This window comes from Mustela nivalis (assembly GCF_964662115.1).
Source record: "Mustela nivalis genome assembly, chromosome: 9".
Lineage (NCBI taxonomy): Eukaryota > Metazoa > Chordata > Mammalia > Carnivora > Mustelidae > Mustela > Mustela nivalis.
In genome coordinates, this window is record NC_139028.1 from 76,896,537 (window position 1) to 76,907,854 (window position 11,318).

Consider the following 11,318-nt stretch of genomic DNA (forward strand, 5'->3'; position numbering starts at 1 on the left):
GCTCACACTTGACTTCTCCTTCTGCTCTCCCTCCTACTCCTGCTCAGAGGAGATCTCCTCCCCTGCCAGCTCAGAATCTGAGCATGGGGATGACCCTGAGCTATGGAGTCAGACTGCCTTGGATTCAAACACCAGCTCAGCTACAAATCCCTATAGTATTAGAACTGGAGTTTTCCTCAGCAGAAAAAATGGGGATGTTAGGCCTTCCCTGCCAGGTTACCATGGGGACTAGGTGAGAATAATACACATAAGAGCATTTTATAGAGTGTCAGGCACAGAGTAGGTGCTCAATAAATGTTACTGCATCAATAAAAAATTTTGGATTCTAAGTAATAGAAAACCCAATTCAAACTGGCTTAAACAATAAAGGACAATTATTGGCTTGTATAACTGGACACTGAAGAACAAGCTGGGCTTCAGGAACAGTTTGATTCAGTAGCTTGACTATGCCACAAAGAATTTGTTTGTTTGTTCATTATTTCCTCTCTCTTCACCCTGCCCTTCCCAGAATCAGATTCATTTTAAGGCTGTCTCATGGTCCCAAAAATGGCTGCAAGTATCTGGAGAGATACTTAGATCATGGTCCCCAAAATGGCTGCAAGTATCTGAAGAGAAACAAAACAAAACAAAACACAGGGCCACTGCCTGAAGCTCAGGAGCTCAGATAGAGCTCCTCTAAGAACCCCCAGCAAACTTCTCTTGTCATAGCTTAGGCTGGAAGATGGGATTGTGCACAAGGGCCTTGGTCTGGCCCATAGGCCCTTGGTATATAGTCACCTCTTTGCTGTTGCTAGAACTATGCAGAGGCAGGAGGATGGAACTGGACCAAACATCAGAGGAATTACCAAAGGAAGCAGCAAAATATATTGGGGGAACCACTGCAAGGCTACGCCTCATGTTCCTGGTCTCCAGAGGAGGACAGATGAGCAGGTGGGCAAGGCTCCACTGAAACTTGAGACACAGAAATGGAAATAATAATAATAATAATACATGGAGTTTTTCTTTAAAGTTAATATTTAAAAATTGCCTTTTGAAACTACAAACATATTCTTGCTCCACACCACTGAAGAACGTGTGCTGAAAGCACAGTATCAAGTCAGACATACAACTGGTGTTTTCCTTTTGACCCTGCCATTCCCTGGGACCCTTCTCTGTAGGCGGCTCCCTTACTCTTTGCCTCCTTCTGCTTCCCCTTCCTCCTTTGTTTACATTTTTATTTGCCTCAAGTACCTGGGAAGAAACCTGCATGGGAAGGAACAGTGGGCTCAAGGCCTGAGAGAGCCCTCATTCCTACTCAGCCAGTCCCTGCTGCTGACTGAGGCCTGGTCTCCAGAAGGGTTCAATGGTGGAGCCCAAGTGGGCCCTTCACGCCTCCAGGTTGCTAAGCAACAAACACTTCAAGTTTGGAAATCTCTATCCACACCGGATATATTATCCTGGCAAATTGGACTTTCAGATCTGGCAGCAATGGAAAGAGTAACTTTTTTTTTTTTTTTTTTTTTAAATAGAGACAATTTAGATGATTTCAAAGACATCTGGTCTCTTTTTCCAGCAATGTATGACTCTTCTCTTTCACTAAGCACATTGGATCCAAATACTTCACATGTACAAAAGCACAAGGTCCCCGAAGAAAAAAGTGTTTCAGTGGCAAGAGTGGACTCACAAAAAGTGCTGCCAGTTGGAAAGGCCTGGAACACACTAGCACCGGGGCACTTGGGCTTCCTCCTTCCCTCTGTGTGAAGTTTCTTTCAACCTAGTTTCCTCCAAGAACTCTTTCTTCTCTTGGTTGCTGACTCCCTTCCTGTCCTCTGTCTCGTCTTCTTTATTCCTTTTTCCCCCTTTCCTTCATTCCCACTGTTGTCTCTGCAAACTTCCATCCAGCCTACTCTTTTTCTCTCTATCCTCCCTTCCCCCAAGTCCAAACGACACCATAATGGTTTATGGTCAGGGACTCTCGGTTTTCTTGCCCCACTACCTCGGTGGGGCACAGAGTTGGTCATTCTTCTTTCCTTCTTAAATCACAGTTGGGGTAATCTCAGGGCAGACTCTCTCACCCTTAAGTTCTTAAAAAAATTTTTTTTCAAGACAAACCCAAACACCAAATACCTTCTCCACCTGCTCGGTAATATCTAGAATTCCTCCAACAGAGAACATTACATTCCACAATTAAAGACCAAGTTTCAAACATAAATAATAAACAACTCACATCTGGGCAGCTCTTAACAGTTTTCTAAACAGATCCAGCTGTTTGCAACCAATTCCCTCATTTGACCCCCACATTAATCTGGAAATTGAAGCATGATTTTACTCTCATCTCCATTTGAAAATGAGGAAATTGAGGCTCAAAGATGTTAAGTATCTTTTTCCAAAAGTGGCTCTCCCCTAGTTCTGTCTGATGCTAATGCCCACATTCTTTATCACTCTACCTCACTTCTCTGAGAGAGAACTATAATAACCTGACATGAATGTGAATCTTCCCCTAATTTCTTCAGACCCAAGATGCCCCCCTTCATTTCTATCTCTCTGACATCTTCAGTTTATAGTTAATACTGGTGGAATCTGTCAGTGGGGTACGCTGCCACCAGATGGTGGATGATACTCTGTTTAAGGGTAAGCTCCAGATTTTTACAATAATTATGAGAGTGAAGTGTTTGTCTGTATTTTATCCTTTTGTAATCAAAATTATAGTTCATGGGCGCCTGGGTGGCTCAGTGGGTTAAAGCCTCTGCCTTCGGCTCAGGTCATGATCCCAGGGTCCTGGGATCGAGCCCCGCATCGGGCTCTCTGCTCAGCATCTCCCTGCCTGCCTCTCTGCCTACTTGTGATCTCTGTCCGTCAAATAAATAAATAAAATCTTAAAAAAATATATAGTTCATAAAAAACAGGTTAAGCATAGCAGTATCCACACCTATATACAGCATACAGAGAAGACACACATTTAGAGGAATAAATTTACAGGTTGATTACATGCCTATTAAAATGCTCATTACTAGCAAGTACAACTCTGTTTAATTCTGCTCCCAGCCTACTTCAAGCCTACATCAATTTTCTGAGACGTTAGCCATGGCACTCTAGGGTTACTGCCTTCCCATCCTGGCCATTCAGTTCCCCAAACACTAGCCGGAAAGGAGAAGTCAGAATGATTCTCAAATCTAAGAGTACCTCCGAATCACCAGGAGGGCTAGTTCAAGCACAGATGTCCAGGTCTCAATTCCTATTTCTGATTCGGTAGGAGTGAAGTGGGGGTCAAGAACTTGTATTTGTAACAAATTCCCAGGTGATGCTGATGCCATGGTTCTGGGGACCACATTTTGAAAACCATTGCACTGTGGCCAGCCACCCTGTCTGGCTCTCATAGGTTCCCCTTCCCCTTTCTCTCACCAGGACCATAGAGGAAGGAGTTTGAGCCCCATGGTCTCCCAGCCACAGCCTAGGGTCCTACTGTGAGTGATTAACCAACAGCCTTAAATATTGTTCCTGGCACCAAATGAACATTGTGTCACCTTTTTTTCCATCCTTCCTTCCTCCCTCCCTCCCTTCCTTATTTAGAGAGAGATTGAGAGATTGAGAGAGTATGCCAGTGGGGGTAGGAGCAGAGGGAGAGAGAGAAAATCTTAAGCAGACTCCATGCCCAGTACAGAGACCCACAATGGGACTCGATCCCATGGCCCTGAGATCATGACCTGAACCGAAAACGAGTCAGATGATTAATCGACTGAGCCACCCAGGTGCCCCATGTCACTTTTGATACATATTTCTGCTGCTCACTGCCTTCTGATCAGATACTCTGTGATATCAATGCCTTTCAGGACTTAGTGTCTCGTTGATTATAATGATAGAAAATGTTAGCATTTACAAAAGTTGCCTGCACCAAGGAGTTGCTTCCTTAACTCATCTAATCCCCACAATTCTATGAGAAAGACACCATCTTCATCACCCTTATATAGATGGAAAGGCAAAGGAGCGATGTTACAAAACCAGTAAGTTACAGAGCCTGGACTGAACACCAGTTTCTCTCCAGAACACAAGTTCTCTCAGTCTTCATTGATACTGATTTCAAGTTTTTAATTTGGATACTAAAAGTTGACTGCTGGCTCCCTCAAGTCAGTTTCTTCTGGTTCCCACAGCTTCTAGTCCTAGCATTGCCCCATTGGTCTATATCTCAGCCCACCAGTCAGCCAGGATACCAATACCCCAAGAGGTCCCCTGTTCTAAATCCACTGCCTCAGTCCACCATATCGGATGCAGGCAAAATGGTTATAAATGGAGACCCCAAGTCTCTTCCAGGGTCTTAGGCAACAAACCTAAATTCAAATGTATTCCCCAGGTGGTACTTTCTAAGGCAGGGAAGTGGAATCAGACACTTTATAATGAGCTTCTACAAATGTTACGTTGGCGAACTGAAACAGAATCATAAGATTTTCTCTCTTATTTATGGAAGAACTATGCAAACATATTATGAAAGAAGAAAGTGAGGTGGGGGGCAGAGTGGGGAAGAAAAAAGGGGGGGAGGAAGGGAAGTACAGGGGAGGCAAGGAAGGGGGGAAGGAAGGGAAGGAGGAGACGGGAGGAAGCAAGGAGGGGGGAAGAGGGACAGAAAACCAACCTAGGAGAAAACATTTCAAAGGAACAAAAGGAAATCTTTTCAGTCCTTTCGGGCTATAGAACATCTTAATAAGAATATAAATTCAGGAACAGAAGGGCTGAAAGACAAGATAATGAGGTTGAAAACAAACAAAGGAGATGGAGGATCTAAGGAAACAAATTGAGGACACATACTGCATCATTATAGAACGAATGCAAAAATTAGAACAAAGAACAGGTATATTCTACTAAAAATAAATTAGATGGATGAGAGTTGGAGATAATCACATAAAATAAATAAATAAATGATAAATGAATGAATAAATAAATAAATATTAAATAAATAAATAAATGAATCACATTAAATAAATAAATCAGATTAAAACAACTGTATTAGAAACAGGTACAGGGAAACCAATAGACTTTTTTAAAGCCCAATAAATAAAAAAATAAGTTCCCAAACTCAATGGTAAAAATTTTAAAATCATAAATAAATAATAAATAAGTAAATAAAATATCAATAAATATTTTATAACATTTATATATTATATATTTATATATAGCATATAAATATATAATATTTATATATGATTTTATAATAATATAATATTATAAAATGTTATAAATATCATTAATAAAATATAATAAATTAAAAATTGAATATGTAAATTGTTGCAGGAAAATTTAATACAGACAGCTCAAGATAAATCTATATGAGTTTAAAAAATGACACTTCAAGCACTCAGTCAGGAAAAGCAAATCATCATGAAGGGTTAAAATCAATCTGGCCTCAGCTTTCTCCACAGGAACATTTAAGGCCAAAAGGCAGTGTTCACAGTAAGAGGGAGAAAACGCACCCCAACTGTTAGAGCCACACAAGAATGTTGTGAAATATAAAAAGCAACAGACTTTCTCAAAGCTGACAAACCAGTAGAACAGCACCTATGAGGCCTTCTTGAACAAAACTATGTGACAATGACATGCAGGCAATTAAGAAATAAAAACGAAAAAAAAAAAAAAAAAAAAAAACTTAGGACCAGAAACACCATGGAAGAGTGCTAGTGGTGGGCAGTAGGTCTAGTTACCATCTCTACTGGTGACAGCAATGTCTGCAGGGAAGCCCAACCTAACTGCCTTATTTACTAGGGAAACAGAGCCTGCCCACCCCACTCCCACATGCTGGACCTCCCTTCCTCTGCTTTACTTTTTGCTTTCATTCTCGAGCATGTATCATTTTCTAATACATCATATATTTTTACTCTTTTGTGGTTTCTTACCTGCCCCTGCCCCGCTTACCATAGAAGGTAGTCAGTCAGGGAAGCTGGGGTTGAACAGTTCCAAGAAATACAGGAACTACTGTAGTTATGGAGCAGAGCTATAAGTCTGAACAATGTACAAATAATCATGTAACAAAATCCAAATTTTTAGGGGAGGAGACCTGAGGATGTGTGAGGGTGTTAATGTCTTACCTTTCATGCCCCAACACAATTGCTTGTAACACTGAAACACGGAGGTCTCAAAAGGCAGGATGACTGCCATCTCTTGAACCTTTCTATAATCACTTCCATCAAACTTAAAAGGGTATTTCATGAAATATTGTATTTCAAAAAATAAACAAACAAAAACAGCAAAGAAGCATGTATTCAATAATCTGTAGTTTTACTTTGGCACATTTTCTTCTTTTAAATTCCAGGCAAGTTAAAGGAAATACTTCACAGTTTACAATAGTATTTTGAGTTATGATTCCATTTTTATTAAAGTGTTTTTTAGATATTTATTTTTCTATCTCAGTATGCAAATACAAAGACAACAGTGATGATGTTTATTTATTCTCAATATAGGTTATCTCTGAGTAGTATTATTTGGGTTATTTTATTACTTGCATGTCTAAACTTTATTATATGAATTATTTATAAGGAGCATGGACATTTCTTTTCAAATACAATTGAATGGTTTGTCTTTAAGAAAGAAAGAGAGGCGATCCTGGGTGGCTCAGTCAGTTGAGCCTCAGACTCTTGGTTTCAGCGTGGGCTATGGTCTTGGGGTTGTGGTCTCAGGGTCATGGGATAGGGCCCCGCATCAGACTCTGCTCAGTGGGGAGTCGGCTTGTTTCTCTCACCCTCTGCCCCTCCCTGCCCTGTGCAAGTGCTCTCTTTCTCTATCTGAAATAAATAAATAAATCTTAAAAATAAAAAAGAGAAAGAAAAGAGGAAAAACTAGTAGATATATGTCCTGGTGACAGACAGACATAGAGACATAGAGACAGACACAGAGACGTATCAGATACAGACTCAAGTACAGATGTTTAGCACTCATGGCAGAAATAACAAAACTTGAGCCTTAACCTTTAGTCAACTTGCCCTTCTTTCTGTCTACCAGAACTCCCTCGTGGACTTGCCAGATGGAAGGAAGGAAATTAAAGCTGACTGGAGAACCTACTAGGTGTTTTCCCATAAACTTTTGGTTAAACTTGTGGGGTAGTAATAATCTCACTATTTTAGAGAAAATAATGAAAAACTTCAGATTTGTATAGTCGGAGGGATAATAATGGCAATATATGTGCATGGAGCTCACACCGTGAGTCAGACTCCATGCTGGGTGCATCCAGGAAGAAGCTGTTTTAACCCTCAAAACAGCCCAAGATGCCAGCAATTTTTACTCTTTTTTTGACATGTAGTTCAGAGAGAATTGTATGGCCAAATGTGACACAGCTAGAAAGAGACAGTGTCAGAACTGGAACACAGGTCTGTCCCACACTCACACCCATGTCATTTCCCCTCCACTGTGCTCCTTTTAGGCTGGAAGAGGAGTGGCCTGTGCTGGTCACCCGGATCTAGTGGAGAGTCAGGCTCCTACAGTGGGCTCTGCTGTCAGCCAGTCCATGAATCCCCTTGTCCCTTGCTGGGTGTCCCTGCTGAGCTGAACAGGCAAAAGGCAACACTGATGAGTTCCTGAGATGGCTCCAGGGCCAGCCTGGGAGCTCAGGCCCCATCTCAGCAGGTAGTTCTTGGGCTGCTCTGACACAATAAACACTCAGAACAGAGGTCTGACTTATGGTCAGCAGAAATGTAGACACCAGCTCCTTCAAACAAGCATCAGGAGACCTGGATTCCAAGCCCACTTCTACCATTCCTTTGTGGTAAGACGCTGGGGGAGTCACTTGATGTCTCTGAGCCTCATCTGTCCCACCACTGTAATGAAAGGGTTTTACTACTGGACAATTCCCCAAATCTCCAGTTCAATACTTCTGTAATTTATTCAGAGAATGAGATCCTCTCTTTAGAAGGGTCTGAGTGGTTCAGAGCAAGCTTCTCTTAGAGAAAGGAAAATGGTGGCCAGGGAGCCAAGCCAGCAAGAAGCAGGAGGGCCTAGATTATCCCCAGATGGGAAAAGAGTGTCTTGGAGGAAACAAGTCTTCGAGGCTGTAGGAAGGGGTCTACGTTGTAGGCCTTCACTTTCTCCCCAGGTGGGTCTTGGCAGCTGGACCACAGGCCTTTATGAGATTATCTGCTAATCATGGCCTGGGCATGAGCACTTGAGAGGTGTCACATGCGGAATGAGATGCTTTTTTATGATGCAGTAAAAGAGAGGAAATCGTCTTGGCTTCTTGCCTTGTCCTGCACTCAGTAAAGAAGTGCGCAAGCCGAGCCAGCCTCCCTTGAAAGCTCAGAATTTCCACCCAAGGGCTGCCATTTCATTAGTGCGTTGCAGGGAGGGGCTGCAGGGAAGGACTATGGTACGGGTTGGGGGGAGACTCCCACCCTCTCCCACTACCCTCCCCCACCACTGCTGACGTTTAGGAGAGGCCAGGGATTGCTAAAACCCACAGACACTGAAAGTTTAGAAGAGCCAGGGTCACACGCACTGCATTAGTAACGTTATATACTCATAACCAGAGAGTAAATCACCGGCTCCACTTGGGACAGGAATTTCTCTCCAAACGCTATTATTGCAACAATCTATTATATTTTCTCTGAAAAGGAGACTGTGCCCGGAACCACTGTTCCACCCACTGACCACTCCCACTCACTGTCAGTGACGACTTTTACCCCAAAGATAAAACAAAAGATTCAACCACTGTTTACCAACTGCCAGCTGTGTGCCAGCAGCCGTGTCGAGCACGTAAGCATCAGAAGAGTTAAAACAACTGTGTCAACAGTGATCTGGTAGCTTTCCGGGCGCTGACTAATTTAATCCTTACAACAGCGCAGATTCAATTTAACAAAAACTAAGTTGATATTGTCATCACCCCTCATTTTACAGATGAGAACATTGAGTCCCAGAGACGTTAAGTGACATGTCCATGGTCACACAGCTAGTAACAGTGGAGCCAGGATGATTCTCCTGTGTGCACTTTTAATAGTCCCACATCTGTGTCTTAAAATTACCATTCATTTTAAGTATAGAAGAATCCTTTTGCCCTGTACTTCACCCTCTGCTAAGCTCACTGCCTAGGGACTGGTGGTTTGGGTGGGAATGTGACTTCCATTGGTCCATCCCTTTGTAACAGGAAAGTGACTGGTGCCTTCATGGGTTAGGGCCGTTCAATCCCTCCTATGTCAGGCGAGGGTGCTATGACTCTCCATTCACACTGCTCAGTGAAGGTCTATCTGAGGAACCCAATTCTCCCCTCAGGCAGCTGACACCTAGACTAAAACGTGGATTAGGATTCTCATTCTGGCATCCGGTGCCTGTCAGCCAGGCTGCTGACACCACACCTTGACCCTGTGTCTATTTCTCAGAATCCAGAAAAGGGAGGAGGTGAAGAATTAACTCTGCAAAACACAAACAACTCCCAGCCCCAGAGTTCCAAGGCCTGTCCCTGGGCGAATGGAGGAAGCTTGTCCTTCCAGCAGGTTCCCGTGTTCCTTCTGGGCCTCCAGGCCACTGCCTGGGCGCGGGGAGTTGCCAGCCATTCCCCCCCATGAACCTCAGCCCACCACAGCTGCATTATCAGCAGGACTCGTTGCCCCGTGTGGACTTTGGCTCTGACTTCATTTTCCTACACACTGTAAGACTAGGAAAAACTAAACATTTAGCAGAATGTTGGTAAAGATTTGAGAATAATCAGAACAAAAAAAACATGAAGGAAAAAGAGAAAAAACCCTTCAGTTGAACACCAGCTCCTGAAGACTACCAGCCCCTGCAGTACCCCGACCTTAGCCCCCCTTCCCTGCCTGCCACCATATTGCAGGGATCCCCTTACCAGGGAGCATCTTTGGCTCTGCGTTTCTATCCTGAAATGCACCTCTCAAAAGTTTTTTTAGACTTGATAAAGAAGGGAGAAAAATTCCTCACCTCCAGCTTCCTCACTGGCACTACTGTCCATATTCAAGTCACCCTTTGGGATGCAGCTTTACCTGGGCACCTCAGCTTCCTCCCTGGACCTGCAAGAAAAGAAACACACAAACAGTCAAGTAAAACAAACCACTTCCCCCCACACCAGCTGAATCCCAAGTTGGCGCCAGGCCAGCCAACCATGCACAGAGAAGCATTCCCAGCACAAAACAGTTTGTCTACTTGTCTTCTCAACCTTGCCATTTGGAAACAGAAGCTGGGTGTCCCTTCATATGACCCAAAAGTCCATCAGAAGATTTGTCCAAGACCAAGCGCATAGGTTTTCTGCAAAAATGACTCTCCCCGGGAGCTGAAAGAAAGACGATGAGTAAGTATTACAAAAGGAGCACGTTCTTGCTACACATGGTCCCAGGGTACCCAGAGAGGGGCTTGTGTGTTGTTTTCCTCATATTGTATGTAAGGAATCTGCGGCTCACAGTACATAAACACCCTGTCCCCAGTATCCACACCAATAACTGTTCAAGCAGCTAACAGACGCAAAATCAGAATTCTTGCCACCAGACTCTGCTTAGAAGACATGAACCACACCCCCAGGCCTCCTGAGAACTGGGTGAGTCCTGCCCGTCCCAGTGCCTTCATCAGTAAGAGAGGGTGAAGGATGGGGTGCCTCCAAGACTCTGAGGTGGGGGCCGGGTATCCATCCCAGTCTCCTGAGACCAGCCCTTCTGGACCTGGAGTTCCATATTCCATGATTATTCATCTGTCTCAGGTGACTCCAGTCTGCCCCTTGGGGTCAAGGACCAAGAGCCTGTGATCCCAGGTCGGTCACCTTCAAGCCATGGGTTATATCTTTGCCAGAGAAGATCCAATGCAGCTGCTGCTTAAGATTTTCGGTGTGCTAGTGCTTTTGCGCAAAAGTCAATCTGTTCCGCGGGGTGGGAGGTGATGGGGCACAGAGTTTGATTTTGGAGAAGAATCAAGAATTAAGAAGCATAAAGATGTATTTTCATGCAGCATAGAAAAGATGGGAAATGTGGCACTTTTCCTTAGGCCCAGCAAGGTGCATTTGTCCCTTAATTAGTTTTGTCACCAAGGTCTCCCACCTACATCTGCCCTGGCCTCTATGCCCAACCTGCTCCCAGCCCACAATCCACCTCTTTTCTCCAACCTTGTTAAACTTCTCTTTCAAGGCTTCTTCTTCTTCCCAGACCCCCGTCACTTTTCTTCTTATTGCCTGCAATACCCTTCCTTCTCTTCAGCTGGTTAATTCTTATTTATCTTCCAAAGGCCACGTAGGTATAGGCATCACCTCCTCTGGGAAGCCTTCCCTGATCCATCCTGTCATCTGGTCTCCCTTGGCACTCAATGCACATGCAGGCTTTCACTGCAACACTCCTATGTTGCACTGCCATTCTATCTATATTGACCCAAGCAAA

At 43.7% G+C, this 11,318-nt stretch overlaps 1 long non-coding RNA gene across 2 annotated transcripts in view; it reads right to left on the bottom strand.

The window, feature by feature from the left end:
- The window catches only part of LOC309873427, an 86,381-nt gene extending 76,424 nt beyond the window's left edge, over positions 1–9,957 (bottom strand). For both annotated transcript variants that reach the window (XR_014316352.1, XR_014316353.1), the window contains exon 1: positions 9,883–9,957. This is a non-coding gene — a long non-coding RNA (uncharacterized lncRNA). The remainder of the gene's footprint in view (positions 1–9,882) is intronic.
- Between the last annotated feature and the right edge of the window lie 1,361 nt (positions 9,958–11,318).